The 16,549-nt window shown below is 36.0% G+C and overlaps 1 non-coding gene across 1 annotated transcript; it reads left to right on the forward strand.

The window, feature by feature from the left end:
- Window positions 1–16,180: 16,180 nt before the first annotated feature.
- Window positions 16,181–16,289, forward strand: LOC114404284. The gene has a single exon (XR_003664893.1). It is a non-coding gene; the product is annotated as a small nucleolar RNA R71 (small nucleolar RNA).
- The last annotated feature ends 260 nt before the right edge of the window (window positions 16,290–16,549 follow it).

Consider the following 16,549-nt stretch of genomic DNA (forward strand, 5'->3'; position numbering starts at 1 on the left):
GGAAGGCGCCTGTGATGGGCTGATGAAGCAATGATGCCACATCATCAAGGGTGAGTCACCACTCCTATAGGAAGATGGAAACTACTAGTTTCCTTATGCCACCTCTCCATATAAGCCGATATAAGTTCCCAATCGCCAGTGTCCAAGGAACATGAAGTCAGAGGACTTAATCCTATGGCAACCACTAAGCCTTCAATCTCTGGAGTAGGCCTGCCAAATTTGTGAACCTTCCTTCCATGGGAGGATAACTTCAACTCAGGACGTTCCTGAAAAAAGAAATTTAAATTATTTCAACAATAATAAAAAATACTTATTAAAATATGATTTATTTAAAAATATACATACCTCTCCATTCCAAACAATCACTGCAACATAATCAACATAGCCAATCAAAACTGATGTGTCACGGGGACCTCTTGGAAAACCCTCGGCATCAGGAACTACATCATCAACAGCTGCTTCTTCAGGCTGTTCATGGACCTCGTTAGTTGAATGATCCACGTGTTGAACATCTTCAGCAATAGGTGCAGCTTCCCGTTGCCTACATGCAGATGTTGTGGGCCTTCATCGCTGGGGAGCTTCATCTGAATCACGATTTACTTCTCTCCCCAGGGCTCTTCCTATAACCCTACCTAAAGCCCGACCCAAACCTTGAGTTCTAATCATAACTTGCACATTCAAACAACCATAACAATTTATGTCAAAAATTCAAACAATACCCCAATCAATTACTATTTAATAATTCATAAATAATTTTTTTTATTTTATAAATATATTTTTAAATAGTTTTACATAATCAAATTAAATTCTTTATTAAAAAAGAAACTTTAAAAAACAAATATAATTAATTAAATAAAATCACAAAAAATATGTCTCCAAAATATTTTTTATTTACAAATGAATTTTTATAAGAAATATATTAATATATTTATAATTAAAAAAATTAAAAACAATAACTATTTCTTTTAATTTTAAATTTTAAAAAATAATATACGGATTTAGAAATCCGTATAAAGCATACGGATTGGCCAATTCGTATGATGTATAAGGATTAATCAATCCGTATAACTTATATGGATTGGTCAATCCCTATGAGTTATACGAATTGATTAATCCGTATAACTCTTGCGGATTGTAAGAGTTATACAAATTCCAAAAAACTCACACATGCATCCATTAAAAACATCAACCACGACAAGCACTTACCTCGACGGCGGAAACAGGACGACAATGGCGAAGACTGCCTGAACGACAGCAATGGACGCTTTGGGCGACAGCGGCGCGGTAGAAAACACAAAGCGATCGAGGAAGAATGAAGCGTAGAGCAGCGGTGTCGTACGGATAGGAGGTAGGAAGGAACCTTTTTAAAATTTAAGTGAAGGACATTTTTGTCACTTCACTTAAATTGTTGGGTGCACCTAGCAACACCCTTTTAGTAGGGGTGTAAGTGACATGAGTTGGATTGATTTTTATCTTCTTTTTTTTTTACTCAATCCTATTAAATTTAATTGGGTTGGGTTTAATTTTTATTGGTTAACAATCCAAATCAACCTAATCAACTTTAATTAGATTTAGGGTTTTTCTTCCTGCGCCCAACAAATTTCTTCATACACCTAGCAGTGAGAGAGAAAAACTGAAAATACCCTTACGTATAGCCTATACGGATTGACAATACCTATGAATTTTGCATTAGTAACACAATGCTCTAACCAACTGAACTAAGTCAATTATGATAAAAAATAATTAATGTCGCTATATATAACACTAAAATTTATAACGTATATTTAATACACATAAAAGTTTACATAATAAATTTTGTAACAATTAATTTTGATCTAATAATATTTTTTTTACATACATAATTTTTTATTAAACCTATGATTTTTATTTAAAATTTATATATGTAAAAAATACATTTAGATCAAAATTAATTGTTACAAAATTTATTATGTAAACCTATATGTGTATTAAATATACATTAGAAATTTTAGTGTTATATATAGCGACATTAATTATTTTTTTAACATAATTGGCTTATTAGCTCAGTTGGTTAGAGCATTGTGCTAATAATGTAAAAGTCTTAAGTTTGAGACCTGCATGGGTCATTAATTTTAAATTATTTTGTAAAACATACTTTTAATAATCCGTATGGGCCATGCAGATATATAGGATGTATGTAAGGGTAATGATGGAATTAAAAAAATTTGAATGGTGTATATGAGATTTGTTGGGAATCTCTTAGATTGAATTGGGTTGTACCATTAAAAAATTGTTACCTTTTTAAGTCTTGAAAAAAAATTACAAAAATTCTCAATCTCAAATATAGTAAGAATATTTTTTTTTATTGACAAAATAGTAATAAGTATATTCTTAAAATCCAGTATTCATAAAGCATTGTACCATTCATATGATAAATGGAAAAAATGCATCATAAATATATACTCATAGTACCATTCATAAAATAATGTATTACCTTAAAATAAACATAAAAGGATGAACTCCAAAACAATGTATTATCTTGAGAATGAAGTGTGCTTAGTTTAGGATTTCTATATTGTTAATTTAATTATACATTAATTGGGTTGTGTTTTGGTTAGGTCCAAAACTCCAAACCTATCACCCAATCCCATTTTAATTGAGTTTATTAAACTAAAACCAATCCAATCAAACCCACAAAAATCTAATGGGGTTGGATTGAATTAAGTGGGTTCAATGATTTGTCTTATCCACTTACACCCCGAGATTTTTGGACATGATTTTGAACTTCTTTTTATTGATTCAAGACGTGAAACTTGTCCTATTATATTGAATTACATAAAAATTGTGGAACACAACAAATGTTTGAACCAAAAAGAAACATAAAAAGGTGAAAAGTGCATGAAAATGTGTCTCACGAACAATAAAATTAAAAATATCTCAAAATAAAGAAAAAATTGTTCACGGCTTATTTTTCATGTGATTTTCACCATATTTATATTCCTTTTTTTGTTTGAACATTAGTTGATTTCCATAATTTTCATGTTGATAAATCTAATGGGACACATTTCACATCTTGAATCATTGAAAAAGGGTTTAAAATCATTCCCCAAAATTGAAAACCAACAATTCTTCGAAAAGATAAATGTGTTATAAAAGATATTACTTAAAAGATCATTTTATAGTTTTTAATAAATAATGGACCAAATTGTAACCTAAAATAAAGTAAGAAACCACATGTCTAGTTCAGCCAATAAAATAATAATATGTAAAATTAACTTAATTTTCATGAAAATATTTCAATGGTAATAATGAATAAAATTATTAAAGCAAAAATATTAATTTTTTTAAAAATGTCAAGATTAATTTAATTAATAAATTTTATTTAAATAAAAATTTACAAATAATATATAACATTAACTGAACAAATTAAATTATTATTATAAATGATAAAATAATTAAGCTATTCTATATTGTTAGAACACTTATTACAAAAATTTGAATGCTTGAGAGAATTTATTTCGTGTTTGTAATTTCAATACTTCAAAACTTCATGTATTTATAAATTTGCTAAGGAAGTAGCTATTGTGTCTAAATGATCTTCTTCCGTCTAACCATCATTTGTTGGTGGAGAGAGATCCATTAAAGCTTTAAATGCTTGTCACCAACTTGATAATAAACTTTATAAAGTATTTTTCTTATCTTCCGTATGAGCACTCCAAATATCTTGTCACAAGGCAAATCAACTTTTGTACCTTTGAGTACACTAGTGCTTTAAGCATGACTTTGATGGAGTAGGTAGCTTTATCATTTGCCTTTTCTCTTTTTCTTTGTTTTTCGAAAAATCCTTTAAAGAGGGAAGAACATTCCTTGCACAAAGGATTAAAAGAAGAAAACATTAACTTTACCATAAATAATACAAACTCAATATTTGTCTACTATCATCTGATCCACCAAACACATACTTAGTCGACTTTTGTTTGTATGCTGTCAAACACAAACTTTGAAACTTAATATTTGTTTGCATCAAATCAAAACAATTGATGATTGTAACACCTCATTTTTCGTAAAATAAATAAAAAGTTTTATTTAAAAATTAATAGAGTTTTTAGAAATTAAATAAATGAGAGAAAATGGTTTTTGTTAATTAAAATAAGGGTTTCATAGTATTAGAAAATAAATAGAATAAAATGATGTTTTAGAAAATAAATGAATGTTTTAATTGGTTATTTATTTAATGAAAGAGTAAAATAGAGTTCTTTTTTATAAAATAATAAAATAAAGAAAAATTGAGCAAATAATAGGCTTAGAGTACCATAGCTATAAATAGAGACATATTAGGTCAGTTTTTACAATTACAAATACGTCTCTACACTTTTTCTTCTTCCTAAATTCATTCTCCCTTCTTCTTCTCCCAAAACCCACTCTTTTTCTCACATACACCCAAAATTGTCCCAATAAAACTATGATACCAGACTTGTTAACCGTTGGATTTCCCTGAAATTCAGACACCACCTTTAGAACTCATCTTCACACATTCTCATTGCTTGGATTTGTGAAATAATGTTTTTAGAGAGAGAAATACCCCTCGCACAAAAATAGTGAAATTGAGGCTCCAATCCCTTCTCCTTCTCTCTAACGCTTGGAAACCCTAATAGAACAACCAGAGAAAAAGCTTGAGGAATCTTTGGGAACCACTAGAGATTTCATTTTCGCTACTGAACTACACACATGAGCCCACTTAGAGGTAAGAGATGAGTTTATTGCAATTGAGGTTAGAATGAACATGTGTAGGGATCCTTAGAGGATCAAATTGGGGTTTATTTTTGGATGTTTATTCTACCTTTATGATTATAATCACAAGATTGTTATGTTTGATGGTCCAATTTATGTCCTAATGCAAATTGGTTGATAAAATTGAGTGTTTTTGGTGTTTTTGTGTTGTTAAGCCTATGATTTTGATATGATTATGTGAAATTGTTAGAGGGGTTTTACTCCCCATGTTGTGAGAAGCATTTATGTATAATTCTTTTGTGTTTTGGACAAGATTTACTAGATTAGCGTGAAAATTAGATTGTTGAAAACATTCTTTATCATGTTTTGGTCTCATAAGCTTATTACGTGTTGATGATTATAACACGTATATATGTATATGAATTTTTAAAATAAATTAGGAATTAATAGTTCAAATAATAAAATTAAATTGAAGGAAATTAATATATTAAGATTCAACGATAAATACTTTCAATTCATATTTAGTTTAATTATTTATTAACTCTTTAATTGAAAATAATATAGTTCGATTTAATATATACATGTTTTGTGCCATGTAAATATTATTACTGTGTGATATGTATATGATGCATGAGGTGTGATAACATGATGTCTTGGGATTATGAAAGTGTGATGAACTGTGTGTGAGTGACAAGTTGAGTATGTGTTAAATTGTGAGATCACACATGTATTGAGATTATGTGTGCATTGAGTTCTGAGCAATGAACTGTACAATCACACGAATGTAAGACCCTTTAAGGACGAAAATTTAATGCGTGACGAGTATTGTGATGGGATTCAATGTGGAAACCCAACGAGTTGAATCACTTTGAGGCACGATGAGTTAAAATTATTTTGAGAACAATTAAGGAGTCGTGTGTTTTGTATAATTCATAGATAGAGTCTGGGTGTTAAAAAAATTTCTGGGTTGAACCTGAATCAGGAGGGAGAAGCCTTGATGGACTCTTTGGAGTCTAGGCCTTGGGGGTAAATACTATGACATCCTGGAAATTTCTACCCGGAATTTTTGGAAACGACGTATTTTGAATGATTATATATATATATATATATAAGTATTATTCAGTGTATATACATATATGTTCTTGGTAGAAATAGGAATAGTGGGGGCAAGATACGCGGGTTAGGCTAATTAAGGAAGAGAAGTCCATAACTGGGAGGTTATGGGTTAATTCTTAATTAATTAGTTTAAAAATCATCGTTTTGTGTGCGACTTAAAATTTAGCAAAACCAACCTCTGAACCACGCTCGGGGTTTTATTCTGAGCGTTTTGATATATATATTGCCTACTTTCGAAAACTGGCCCCGACAGGCGCAGAGAAAGGCGAGGAACTGGAACCAGAGAAACGACACGCAAACCGAGGCAGAATTTTAGCGTTTCAAAGGTCAGATTTTTCTCACTTTTTGTGGCTGAGTATGGGTCACAATCAAAAGAGAAAGTGGGCCCTCTTTGCTCCACTAAAATGGAGACATGTGGCATAGCTTAAATAAAATAATAAGAAAAGAGAAAACCTTTTTTAAAACCAAAAAGTTGTATTCTCTCTCCTCACTCAGCCCAAAAATTTCAGAAGCCTTTTCCTCTTTCTCTCACGTTGCCATTCTCTTCTCCTTCATTCTCCATTGAAGCTCCAAACAAAGCTCCAACCTTTGGCCATCATTTCTGCTCCAAATCGCGAAAGGAGGGCATTTTCGGAGTCGTGAAGCGCATCTCTACGTGTGGGATTTCGAAATTTCAGGTTTGGGTGGACTTCTTTCTCTCTTGATTTTCGTGGGTATGGGGTTTTGGGAGATATGATGGGTAGTTTTGCTAGTTTTCTGCTTCATGATGGTTATTTGTGAAGAAATTTGTTGAAAGCATGTTGAACTTGCCATGTTTGGATGAGTTAAGCTTACCCATTCTGTTTTAGGGTTTTTATGATGATGCTTGTGATGTTTATGTGCTGAAATTGCTTATGGAAAACCGTTAGAGATGAAGGATAGAGTTAACCTAGGGTTAGAAAGTGAGAATGTGGTGTTATGAGTGGAAAAAGAGTGAGGCTGAGAGTTGGAAGGTTAAATCTGGATTCTGTGGTAAATGGAGGTTAAAATGAGTTAATCCTAGTTTGAAATGTCATTTAGGATTTATGAGAAAGGTTAGGCTGAGCTAGAGAGAAAAACAAATGACCAAAGTGAACAAAGAGCCATTTCTGGGGTAAATTTGGGTGTTGAGGAGTCAAATTTTGATTCGGTGAAATTTTAGGTGTAAATCCAGTTTGGACAAGTTTAAATTGATGTTATGGACTTGTGTGAGGTGATAGTTTGCTTCAAATTTACCTCATCCTCAATTTCACTTCTCAAACCTTGAAAATCCATTAAATTGAGGGGTTTTGGATACCTAGATTTTGTATTGCTGTGGTTTGAAGCTTGTCCTTGGTTTAGACATGATTGGTACATGATTTAGGACTTGTAGGATTCAATTTGGACAAAATTGGATGAAGGCAAGAGTGGTTTTCGAAAATCCGCACTTATGCAGAATTTTGCTGTCAAATAGGTGCAGCAGAATTTTGGCTTTGTGCAGAAAAATGCTTGTGTGGTTGGCTGTGGAAAGAGTAGTACAGAATGAGTTCTGGATGTTTACTAGTAGATCCCAACGGTCAAAATGTAGAATTATGTACTAGAGACTTCCAGTAAACTTTTCGAGTCGATCCAACGGTTAATGAATTGGAACGAAGGAAATGTTATTGGGGTCCTTAAGTGAGAAAAGCTGTGATTTTGGTTGGTGTTTTGGGCAGAGTTTTCTGCCTTTGCCCTGTTTTCTTGGCTGTGATAGTTTGTGTTGTTTGAATGTTGAATTACTTGGATGTTGGGGAAGCTTGAGAGGATTGATGGGGACCCGGTGTTGAGAGAAACGAGGATATGGGCTACGTGGGAGTACGTGAGCTTAGTTAGAGGTGGGCAACAGGGGATGGTGGGTTTATGCGCAATTTGTGGATGTGGAAAACTTGTTGTGCACCATCGCCCGACCGCCACCTAGTACCACATGTGATGGGTACCCCATAATCCTACAAGCTTGCGATGAGGAAGTGTAGAAGGGTGAAACTTCCTGCTTTTATTCGTTGACCACAGAGTGGTACCTGGAGATATGTCGCGGGGGTCAGGAGACCTTGGGGACGTCGGGTGGGGTGCTATTGCCCATAACCAAGCTTGACCAATCCCGACCCAACCCGGGCATAGTCAGTCAGTGAGAACCTATTATGTACCTAAACAGGCGAGCTCCTGGCAGTCAATAGATAAAAGGAACAAAGACCACAAAGCAAGGAGGCTTGTGTGGTGGCTGGCCAGCTGTGAATCTTGTGTGATATATGGGTTAGTAATCGATTACCAAGGGTGGGTAATTGATTACAAGGCTTAAAAATGAAGACAGGAGACTAAGATGGTCTCTGGTAATCGATTACCACGGGGTGTAATTGATTACCAGGCTTGAAAACGAGGTCAGGAAGCTATGAGGGCTTCTGGTAATCGATTACCAATGGGGTGTAATCGATTACCAGGCTTAGAAATGAAGGCAGCAAGTTGTGGAGGCCTCTGGTAATCGATTACCAGTCTGTGTAATCGATTACACAGAGGAATGGGTCACTGGTAATCGATTACCAGGTATGTGTAATCGATTACACAGTGCCTTTTTCAGGTTTTCATGTCCTAAAGCTGTGTGATTCAAGTTTGGCCTCTGGTAATCGATTACCAAGGCTGTGTAATCGATTACCAGGGATGAAAAGCCTTGAGATACTCCTTTTACTTGCATGTAGTGGTCATGAGACGCATTGTGTTGCGGCGTAGTTAGATTCTCGTGAAAGAGTCTACCCCTTTCTTTTCCTTCTTGTAGATCGTGATGGCGGCGCAGCTAATCCATGATCGAGTGGAGATGGAGTGCCTAGAGGGAACTTGGGAGACCCTCGAAGGCAACACGAGGTGCTGATTTCGGGACACAATTCGATTTACGGCCACTTCATTGGTGCATCCAGATGAACCTGCGCGTACGCTTCAGCGCACTATGGAGTGGATACTATCCACGCCTACACCATATCGTCTAGTGGAGCCAATCCAAGTGATCGAGGTAACGTCGTCCGAGAAAGACCCTGAATAGGATCTTGAGGAGCTACCCCCTGAGCCTGCTGTGGATGCTCTTGATTTTCTAGAGGGTGATGAGGATCCCCTTCCTGAGGTGGATTCTCCCGAGGACGTCATGTCGGCATCTGAGGCAGACTCTACGGAGGATAGTGGCCCCGGAGAGATGGCGATCAGCGGAGGCTCTTCATCATAGTGGACAGCCCTTTGGACTAGTTTTATATACTTTTGAGGGTGGGTGTATCTAGGACTGACTGTTAGGTTTACTCTTTTGTTTTTGTATGGGTAGACCTGTTGTATAGGAATTTGATGATTGTATACATGTGGCTGAAGCCACCACTGTGGACACCTTTGCTCTGGATGACACTATGTATTTTGTAAAACTCCCATATTTTGGACAGCTATTAAATGATGAATGTACTTATGTTTAACCTTGTTATTTGGAAAGAAAGCATTAGCAAACTTTATTTGCAAAAGGGTTTACCGACCGTATTTTATTTTATTATTTTCACGTGACGACCTAAAGTAATGGCTGGTACATTCTTCCTTTTGAAACAACAAAATAGTTTAGAGATTATGAGCGGTAAGAAAGAAATGACTCCGAATAGAGTTGTGAACTGACCATTCAGGACTCTATAGTGAGGATTTTCCTTCTAAACCTAGTTATGGTGAAAAGAGAAAGAAATGAAAAAGAAAAAGAAGAAAAAAAAATTTACCATGGTTTTTGTTATTTAAATCATTACTATCAAACTAGTCATTAATTTAGGGACGCCACAATTGGTGGTATCAGAGCAAAAGTTGGATCCTAGTGAACCTGTTATGGTCTTGCTGTGTGAATGTTGTGTATCTTTGAAACTTGGAAGTAGGTTTCGGGGAGTGACGTTAAGTCACACGTTGTGTGTATTTCTGCCTTCTTGTCTTGAGCATGAATGTGTGACTGATTCATAGGATTGTTGTGTGTATTAGTATGTATAAAGAGAGGGATGTTGTTATAACTGTCATAGCCTGTGTGGTACACTTTCTCATTAGGATTTCTTGGGTACTAATAGTTTCCCTACAGGATAGGTATGGCAGGACGTGGTAGGGATCAGAACCGTGATGTCCTTGACCGCATCACCGCTGTGCCGGAAACTCTAGTGCAGGAACGTGATGTGGAGCCGGCGGAGTATCGGGGAGTCATGGCTTTCCATAAGAACCACCCGCCAAAGTTCAGTGGAGACTATGATCCGGAAGGTGCTAGGTTGTGGTTAGCTGAGACGGAAAAGATTTTCGAGGTGATGGGTTGCCTTGAGGAGCATAAGGTCCTTTATGCGACATTTATGCTCCAAGGAGAGGCCGAGAATTGGTGGAAGTTCGTGAAGCCTTCAGTGATCCTTAAAGCTTTTGTTGATCTCACATGGTTGAAGCATTCTCAAAAAATAGCGTGACCCTAACTGGTCTCTGATCGAGGCCGTACCCGAATCAAATAAACATTAAAATGTAGTAACTAGGAAGTGATCCTAGGTCGTTTCCCAACGAGCAATGATACACCAAATGTTCATGACAGATAGTAGGAAAATAGTAACGAATGGGGGGGGGTTGTTTGCTTTTGTAAATTAAACAGTGAATAGATGTGAATTAGAAAATATCAGAATTAAAACACGTTGCTTCCCCTTGATTCACAAGCAAGTCTCTTATCTTAGGTTACGAGAGTTTATCCTTTATCAGTTCAACCACTTAATCCAACCCTAAATTAAATTACTAAGCGAAATTTAACATAAGGCATTCATTATGTGATTAAGCAACACATACACCAATTAATCATAAACGATCATTAAGCATGAACGTAAATTAAGCGCAAAGACAATTAATCAAGCACTAAGCATGCATGAATTAATAGCAACAAATTCAGAGTAATTAGGGAAGAGGAAAAACCGAACATAATTTAACAGTAATAATAGAACCTCAAAGAGAACTGTGCTTGATCCTCAAGAGAAAACAACGCTAACGACTTAGCCTTCCATTAATCAATAGAGAACGAAATTATAGATTGAAGAACAAAATTTTATTGCTAAAACAAAAAGTCAAAACTGGAATTGCAAAATGAAAAAATGTCTAAAAGAAGAAGAGAAGCCTAAAACTAAAAACAAAAATAGGAGAGAGAGAGAAGAGAAGGGCCTAAACTAGAACCTTGGTGCTGTTATATAGTTTTCCAGCCCCAAAGCTTACAAATCTGTTTTAAATCCAAGCCCATAAATAAAATAAAATCAAATCTAGATAAGATAAGATAAGATAAAATCTAGATGAAATAATATTTAGATGAGATCAAATCTAAATAATATCTAGATAAGATAAAGTCTAGATAAGATAAAATTTTGTAGAATAAAATAGTCTACCCTCTTCAAGTTCAAGCCCAATTCTGGATTCAAGCCCAATTCTTCATTAATTCCTGAAATTAGATTGAAAACATCAAATTATCTTAATGGGCCCAAATAATAAAACTGCCTAATTAATTTGACAATTAAGACCAATCAGTAATTAAAATGGTGCAAAAAAGGTTAAGAAATAGGTGAAAATAATGGTACATCAAAACCCCCCATACTTAGCCTTTTGCACTCCTGGGCAAAATGAAATAAAGAACAAAATCCAAGGATATCAAAGAGAGACAAACAAAAACATTTACATATTTCTCAATGAACATCAAGGAATGAAAGGAATGGGTAACATCTAACATGAAGAGATCCAAAGAGTCAAGACATTCGTGAAAATCATCCAAGCAACCCAATCATGGCAAAATAGTTAATCAGCTCAAGAATGAAAAGTGATAAAGCCTCACAAGATATACACTCTATCTCTCAAGTGTCTAGGCTACTATTTACCCTCAAAGCACCCATGAAAACCAACACCACATAAACTTGGCAAGATTCTAAAATTGACAATCAACCCATAAACACAAGCACATAAGGATCAAAAGGTCTTTTAAGGTTGTAATGGGGCCAAGGACGAGGTAGGGAAAAATATGGAATAAGTAGCTAAATCCCAAAGGAATAGAGGAGCAATGGGGAATAAGTGCATATTAAGAAAAAATAAGAAGACCTAAAGATAAAATTTAAACATAAAGAGTAGAACCAAGAGTCTCATCATTCTTTTTCTATTTAAGATCCTATTCACTCAACTTTATTGCTTTTCTTTTTCTTTTTTTTCGAATTGATTCAACTTGAAACTTGAATTTTTTTTTTTTGCAATTTTTTTTAACAGTAACATTTGAGAACTAGCATATCTTTCAGCAGCATGTCCAACATTTAACCCATATACTATGTACATCAGTATGGCCCAAAAATACATCATGAAGCATAGCCAACAAAACATGTTATCCAACAACCCCCCCCCCCCCCCCCCACTTATTCCCAAAACAATTCCAAAGCTCCAAAATTCCTTAAGGGTAAGGTGATATCATGGTTTTTCACTTAAGGCTTGTAGTGAGCTTCAAAACAAGGAAAGGGAAACAAGGCTCAAAAGGGCTATCAAAGGAATTAATTCAAGGTAAGTCCATTTGGCTAGAGGCTTATAAGAAAAAAATTGCCTAAATCATTTCCAAATATGCATGTGAATTAGGAAGCATCAACAAGAATCAAGCCAAGGCTATTATGCAAGCAATCAATGGGGCAAAACACACCAAAAGATTATGATGATGGATGGCTCAAATTCTCACAAAGGTAAACTTATCACTTCCAAATTGAGCTTTCAAAACTATCATGACATGTAGAGGAAAAACAAGGATTTCAAATCACAAAATGTCAAGAGACTTTTATTTTCAAAACAATTACCCATTTCTTGAACATATCCTATAATTCAAAGAAAAATATGCAAAGTTGTACATGCAAACTGAATTGACCTAAAATATTAAACTAGAAACCCAACAAAACTAACAAAACTAACAAATTTAACACAAACAAAACTAAAAACAAAGAACTCACCCCCCCCCCCTCATACTTAAACAACACATTGTCCTCAATGTAGCACAATTAAAAGATTAAAGGCAAGTAAACCATCAAATAGAATCGGACAAATGTAATAAAAGTAAAGAAGGAGATAGGAAAAGAAAAACTCCCTAAGTCATGGTGGAAAAGAAGTAAGCTGCAGTAAGGAGATCTTTTGAGCAAGGACAACCCCAATGTGTAATTGGATGCATCGCACATTAGCTCAAATGGGGCTATCCAATCAGGTGCCTCTTTTTGCAACAAGTTGGACAGTGGAAGGGCTACTTTGCTAAAATCTCTTATAAAGCGCCTGTGGAATCCTGCATGACCAAGAAAAGATCGCACCTCTCGCACGCAAGAGGGGTAAGGCAATTATGAAATAACAGAAATTTTTGCAGGATCTACTTCAATGCCCTTATTGGAAATAATGTGGCCTAAAACTATACCTTGCTCAACCATAAAATGACATTTTTCAAAATTTAGAACAAGGTTAGTTTCAGTGCATCTATTCAAAACTTTTTCCAGACTATCCAAACAAACATCAAAAGAGGATCCATATACAGTGAAATCATCCATAAACACCTCTATGAAATTTTCTAAAAAATCACTAAAAATACTAATTATGCACCGCTGGAAGGTACCAGGGGCATTGCACAGGCCGAAAGGCATCCTCCTATAGGCAAAAGTGCCGAAGGGGCAAGTGAATGTGGTTTTTTCCTAATCCTCATGAGCAATATTGATTTGCATATAACCAAAAAAACCATCAAGGAAACAGTAGTGAGATTTACCTGCCAGGCGTTCAAGCATCTGGTCAATGAATGGTAGGGAAAAATGGTCCTTTTTGGTAACTTGATTCAACGTCCTATAGTCGATGCAGACTCTCCAACTGTTCTGCACCCGAATAGGAATCAGCTCCTCCTTCTCATGTTTTATCATAGTGAGGTCGGTTTTCTTCGGGACTACCTGGACGGGACTCACCCATTGGATGCCGGAGATAGGATAAATGATTCCAGCTTTCAAAAGCTTGGTTACCTCCTTCTTCACTACATCAAGAATCACCGGGTTGAGTCTTCTCTGTGGCTGTCTTACTGGTTTAGCCCCATCCTCTAAATTTATCTGATGCATACATGTGGATGGGCTAATACCAGGAATGTCCGCCAGGGTCCAGCCTATAGCCTTCTTATGCTTCTTGAGAACTGATAACAGCTTCTCCTCTTGATCATCAGCAAGGGAGGCAGATATAGTTACTGGAAAACTTTTGCTCTCATCTAAGTAAGCATATTTTAAATTTGATGGCAGAGGCTTCAATTCTGGTGTAGGCGGCTGGATAATGGTAGAAAGAGATGGTTTCTCAGCCTGTACCTCATAAAGAAAGTCAGAGGTATGTGTACTTCCTGAAACATGGTTAGTTCTATCTGACTCTAGAAAATCAATCTCAAAAGGTAAAACAACACCAGACATGTAATCAATATAAATTTCAGATTCACTCTCAGCATTAAATTCAGACATATGATCAAGTACAAATTCAAATTCAATGCATGAAGAGTGACAAACATGCAGATTAGAATGAAGATCAGTCATGTATTCATCAACAATATGGTAAATTATTTCAACACGAAATACAGAAAGAGCTTCAGATGGATGTTTCATAGCATCAAGAATATTAAAATGAACAGTTATATCACCAAACTCCATAGATCACTGCTTGCATATACATCTATCTTAGTTCTAGCAGATTTCATAAAAGGTCTGCCTAGAATGATGGGAACTGATCCTTTAGAAAATCCCTCCTCTATGTTCAAAATATAAAAATCAACAGGGAAAATCAGTTCACTAACTCTAACTAAGACATCCTCTATGAAACCAGCAGGATAGGCAACACTTCTATTAGCTAAATGAATTACCATATCAGTTAACTACAAAGGACCTAAAGATAGAGAATTAAAAATAGATAGAGGCATAACACTAACAGAAGCTCCTAAATCTAGCATGGCATTGTTAAACTTATTGTTCCCTATAATACAAGGTATGCTTAATGTACCTGGATCTTTACATTTTTCAAGGATTTGGGGAAAAGATTTACCAATCAATGCGGAGACATTTCTGCCCATACTAATTCTTTCACTTCCTTTAAGCTTTCGCTTATTAGTGCACAGCTCCTTCAAGAATTTAGCATATCTTGGAATTTGCTTTATTGCATCCAGCAGAGGTATGTTTACCTCTACTTTCCTAAATGTTTCCAAGATCTCTTTCTCTATCTCTTCCATTTTTTTGTTGGAAATTGCTCTTGGAGGGAATGGAAGAGGGATATGCTGCTTCTGCAAATCAGAATTACCAGTGGAAGATTCACCTGCATAGAAATTGTTAGGTAACTTACTCTTTAAATTTTTGTCATCATCTTTTTTTTGGAGTAGAGTGAAGTTGGGCAAGTTCATTTGCGGATGAGGAAGATGTTTCTGGTTGAGGTCCTTGACACTGCTTTCCCGACCTCAATGCAATGGCACTCACATTTTTGGGATTCTGGACAGATTCAGAAGGTAATCTGTTAAAATTCTGGGACTGTTGTTGATTTAACTGTGTAGCCAATTGTCCCATCTGATTAGTTAAGCTCTGAATGGAGGCTCTGGTCTCTTGTTGAAACTGCATGTTTTGCATAGTCATTTGCCTCACAAGTTCTTCAAGGGAAGGTTGCGGAGGGGCCTGAACTGTTTATTGTTTCTGGGGCTGTTGCTGCTGGATTGGTGGAGGAACATATGGTCTGCTTGGGCCAACAACATTTTGAAAATAAGGCTGTTGTTGTTGTTGCTGCTGTTGTGAAGGATTTGACCATCTAAGGTTGGGATTATTCCTCCACCCGGGATTGTACCTGTTGCTAGAGAGGTCATAATTGTTTTGTTGTGGCTGATTTTGCTGCTGAGGTTAAGGAGGTCTATTGTAGATGTTTGCAGCATAAGCTTCAGGCTGTTCAATTGCTTCAAATTGTTGCACAGAAGGGCAAAGGTCTGTGTGGTGGTCGACAGAGGAGCATAAACCAAAGACTCTGGCGATAGGTGCAGATTTTTTATTCATGGCCAGTTAGGTTACCAGGTTAACCAAGACATCCAGTTTACCTTCAAGCTTCTTAGTCTCGGCTGATGAAGATGAATTCGTGGCTACTTCATGCACTCCTCTAATGACAATAGCATCACTTCTGGCACTAAATTGTTGGGAGTTTGAAGCCATCATCTCAATTAAATTTCTGGCTTCAGCAGGGGTCATGTCTCCAAAGGCTCCACCACTGGCAGCATCTATCATACTTCTCTCCATGTTACTGGGTCCTTCATAAAAATATTGGAGGAGAAGATGCTCAAAATTCTGGTGGTGAGGGCAACTGGCACATAGTTTCTTAAATCTCTCCCAGTATTCATATAAGTTCTCTCCACTGAGTTGTCTAATGCTTGAAATATCTTTTTTGATGGTCGTGGTCTTGGAGGCAGGGAAATTTTTTTCTAAGAATACTCTCTTGAGATCATCCCAGCTCGTGATGGACCGTGGAGCAAGGTAATATAGCCAGTCCTTTTCCACTCCCTCTAAAGAATGAGGAAAGACCTTCAGAAATATGTGATCCTCCTGGACATCTGTGGGTTTCATGGTGGAGCAGACAATATGGAATTCTTTCAGATGTTTGTGTGGGTCTTCACCTGCAAGGCCATGAAACTTTGGAAGCAAATGGATCAGTC

This window comes from Glycine soja, chromosome 2, assembly GCF_004193775.1.
Source record: "Glycine soja cultivar W05 chromosome 2, ASM419377v2, whole genome shotgun sequence".
NCBI lineage: Eukaryota > Viridiplantae > Streptophyta > Magnoliopsida > Fabales > Fabaceae > Glycine > Glycine soja.